Here is a 4,771-nt window from a genome sequence, read left to right as displayed (position 1 = left end):
GGGCCGGGGCCAGTCACAGTGGTTAAGGGTATGCCAAACTGAAAAAAGTCTTCGCCTGTGGGCCGAAGTTAACAATAGAAGGAGACACAAGAATCCCTCTGGGGAGGGCGTTCTAAGGTTTTGGTGCCAAGACTGAGAAGGCCTTGTCTTGGGTTGCCAGCCGTCTAGCCTCAGATGGTGGTGACAACCTAAGCAGGGCCTCTGAAGATGACAGGGTAGATTCTTATGGGAGAAGGCAGTCCTTAAGGTGTGTTGGCCCTGAACCATATAGAGCTTTAAAGGTCAAACACATCTTCACAAATGATGGTACAGGCAGATTGTTTCCTCTCTCTTTTAAATCCATATAGGGGGAAAAGCCCTATATGATCTGAGCCCTGACCTGGACAGCCCAGGCTAGCCTGATCTCGTCAGATCTTGGAAGCTAAGCAGGGCTGGCCCTGGTGAGCATTTGGATGGGAGACCACCAAGGATGTCCAGGCTTGCTAAGCAGAGGAAGGCAATGGCAAACCCCCTCTGTTCGTCTCTTGCCTTGAAAACCCTATGGGGTTGCCATAAGTCTGCTGAGACCTGACGGCACTTTACGCACTTGACACACATGTGATGTGATCCCAACAATTGAGTAGGGTTGCCAACCTCCAGGTACTAGCTGGAGATCTCCTGCTATTAGAACTGATCTCCAGCCGATCGAGGTCAGTTCCCCTGGAGAAAATGGACACTTTGGCCATTGGACTCTATGGCATTGAAGTCCCCTCCACTCCCCAAACTCCACCCTCCTCAGGCTCCACCCTGAAAACATCCTGCCGGTGGCAAAGAGGGACCTGGCAACCCTACATATGAAGCCAGCGTGGTGTAGCGGTCAGAGTGTTAGGATGGGTGGTGTGCGTTCGAATCCCCACTTTTCCATGGAAACTCTTTGGGTGATGTTGTGATGTTGGGGAAGTCACTCTCTCTCAGCATAACCTATGTCATAGGATAGTTGTTTGAGGACAAAATGAAGGAAGAGGGCTAGATGATGTCGGTCCCCAGTGGGGAAGGAATGTGGGGTGGAATTAAATAAATAAACGCCAAGTCTGACCAGTGCCCCATTTAGCTCAGTGCTGTGATCTCTTATTAGCAATGGCTCCCTACCAGGAGCCCCGTGGTGCAGAGTGTTAAGCTGCAGTACTGCAGTCCAAACTCTGCTCACAACCTGGGTTAGATCCCGGCAGAAGTTGGTTTCAGGTAGCCGGCTCAAGGTTGACTCAACCTTCCATCCTTCTGAGTTCGGTAAAATGAGTACCCAGCTTGATGGGGGTAAAGGGAAGATGACTGGGGAAGGCACTGGCAAACCACCCCACAAACAAAGTCTGCCTAGGAAATGTCGGGATGTGACGTCACCCCATGGGTCAGGAATGGCCTGGTGCTTGCACAGGGGACCTTTACCTTTTACATTTTACCCTACCAGAAGATGGTCTTTCCCATCTTCTTCAATGAAATCACAGATGCTAGGGGTGTAAAAAGCATGAGCTCTACCAAAGACCCCCAAATCCCCCCTCAAATCTTTTAGATATTTTCAGAAGTGGGCTCCATTCTTCAAATTCACCTGTAAAGAGACTTATTCAAAGTATAAGTAATAAACATTATTGTTTATTCCCTCCTTTAAAAAAAGAAGCAGATTTCACAGAGATTTGGAAGGCAAAACTATGAGAACATGACCTTTATATGAATGAAATTGCTGCCCTTTGCTCTGAAACTGGGGAGGGGCTGTGGCTCACTGGTAGAGCATCTGTTTGGCATGCAGAAGGTCCCAGGTTCAATCCCCGGCATCTCCAGTTAAAGGGCCTAGGCAAGGAGGTGATGTGAAAGACCTCTGCCTGAGACCCTGGAGAGCCGCTGCCGGTCTGAGTGGACAGTACTGTCTTTGATGGACAGGGTCTGATGGACAGAGGGTCCCTTCCCTCCCCTCCCCAGACCCCGCCCTCCTCATGCTCTCCAGGTACTTTCCAATCCGGAGGTGGCAACCCTAGGTATTGGTGGCCACCAACCTAGTTGGCTTTAAAAGGGGCTTCTTGGAGGAGGAGTCCATCAATGGCTGTTAGCCATGATGATTAAGTGGAACTTCCATGTTTCAAGGCAGTAACTCTCCAAACACTAGAGCAAAGGGAGGCTTTATACACTGTGCTTTGCTTATAGGCTGTAGTGTGATTGACTGTAGTGTGATACAGGTAGGGTTGCCAGGTCCGTCTTCGCCACCAGTGGGAGGTTTTTGGGGTGGAACCTGAGGAGGGCGGGGTTTCGGGAGGGGAAGGATTCAATGCCATAGAGTCCAATTGCCAAAGCAGCCATTTTCTCCAGGTGAACTGATCTCTATTGGCTGGAGATCAGCTATAATAGCAGGAGATCTCCAGCTACTACCTGGAGGCTGGAAACCCTAGATACAGGATGCTGGACCAGATGAACCCGTCTGATCTTGTTCAGCTGCTCTTGTTATTATGGGCTGGCTTTGGGGGGGCACGTCTCATTTTATTTATTAATTATTTGTATCCTGTTTTTCTCCCTAATCAGGACCCAGAGTCGCTGATCACATAATTGTCATCTTTGCCACTCAGTCCCCACAACAACGACCTTGTGAGGTAGGTTACAATGACATATTATTGCGATGGACCCAGGCTTACCCAGCAAGCTTCCAAGGCAGGAAAGTCATCCACTCCAGGTTGAGAAGTTGTTGGCAATCTGGGGGTGGAGCCTGGGGAGGGCAGGGTTTGGGGAAGGGAGGGAGCTCAGTAGAAGATAATACCCTAGAGTATACCCTCTGAAATGATTATTTTTCAAGGAGGACGGATTGCTGTAGTCTGGAGATCAGTTGTAATTTCAGAGATCTCCAGGCCCCACCTGGAGGTTGGCAAGCCCACATGGCAGAGTACGGCTTCAAATCAGGTCATCGCTAGGGGTGCCAACCTACAGGTGGCGAGTAATCAAAAACTGGCTCCAAGTGCACAAGGAAGGCAAGGAATCAAAATAATGCACTTGTACAGCTAACAATAAAAGCACAGACTCAAACTGGAATGCAATTAGGTCTATTCAAAAGAACAACCTCAATGATAAGAATAAATACGTGCTCAAGGAGCAAAAGACAAAAACCAATCAATATTCACAGTTACAATATCCCAAAGGTAAATGTAAGTATACAATTTCTCTAAAAGGTAAATAGAGGTATAATAAGCAAAAAGTCCAAACATCCAACTGGTAAGTATGCAAAGGCAACGGAGTAGTTATAAACCGCAATGGGCTTCCGGTAAAGTCCCCATTTCATATTCTTTTTTCAAGCTTCAAATGTATCCGTGTGCCAATAACCTAAAAGCCAAAAGAGAAAATGCAAAACCACCAATAATATATACTAAAATTACTGTTAAAGTCAATTGATTCATATTATATACATACCCTTATGGGAAAAGAAGCTTATAAGCTTGCAATTAAATATGGACAGCTTTGGTAAAGCGTCTAAAGTGACTTATGCTGAGTTACATTAATATAACATTCTCTTAATTCCACAGGTGTCATCAATTTGCAGTCAAGCTGGAGGTTACCGTATATACAGAAAAATAAGCACCATAACATTTTACAGAAAGCTAGAAAGGTCCATAAAGGAGTTTAAACCATTTGCAATAATAGTATCAAATAAAAAGATAAAGCGGGACTCTTGTTGTGACAATATTCTATCCATATCCTGGTTCTGAAAAGGTCTACCATGGTACTGCCATATCACAAAAAACTGCATTTCTGAGTCGGAATGTTTGAGATCCCTATAGTGCTCCGTGAGTGGAGCCTCTAAATTTAAATTTCTAATTCTAGACCTATGCTCCCCGATACGGAGTTTAATGTTATGGTGCTTATTTTTCTGTATATACGGTAACCTCCAGCTTGACTGCAAATTGATGACACCTGTGGAATTAAGAGAATGTTATATTAATGTAACTCAGCATAAGTCACTTTAGACGCTTTACCAAAGCTGTCCATATTTAATTGCAAGTTTATAAGCTTCTTTTCCCATAAGGGTATGTATATAATATGAATCAATTGACTTTAACAGTAATTTTAGTATATATTATTGGTGGTTTTGCATTTTCTCTTTTGGCTTTTAGGTTATTGGCACACGGATACATTTGAAGCTTGAAAAAAGAATATGAAATGGGGACTTTACCGGAAGCCCATTGCGGTTTATAACTACTCCGTTGCCTTTGCATACTTACCAGTTGGATGTTTGGACTTTTTGCTTATTATACCTCTATTTACCTTTTAGAGAAATTGTATACTTACATTTACCTTTGGGATATTGTAACTGTGAATATTGATTGGTTTTTGTCTTTTGCTCCTTGAGCACGTATTTATTCTTATCATTGAGGTTGTTCTTTTGAATAGACCTAATTGCATTCCAATTTGAGTCTGTGCTTTTATTGTTAGCTGTACAAGTGCATTATTTTGATTCCTAACCTACAGGTGGCGGCTGGAGGTCTCCTGCTATTACAACCGATCTCCAGGCGACAGAGATCAGTTCCCCTGGAGAAAATGGCTGTTTTGGCAATTGGACTCTATGGCAATAAAGTCCCTCCCACCTCCAAACCCCACCCTCCTCAGGCTCTACCCCCAAAATCTACAGGTATCTCCCAACCCTGAGCTGGTGACCCTAGCCATCCCAGGTCCTAGTCTGACATTCTAACCACTACGCTGCGCCATTTACATATTCCTCCTCCCCTGCATTGTAACCACATGAACCGAGCACAGCCTGCCATTT

This window comes from Euleptes europaea, chromosome 18 (genome assembly GCF_029931775.1).
Source record: "Euleptes europaea isolate rEulEur1 chromosome 18, rEulEur1.hap1, whole genome shotgun sequence".
Taxonomy (NCBI): Eukaryota; Metazoa; Chordata; class Lepidosauria; order Squamata; family Sphaerodactylidae; genus Euleptes; species Euleptes europaea.
The sequence above is the reverse complement of the archived record's forward strand: the minus strand, read 5'-3'. Positions refer to the sequence as shown.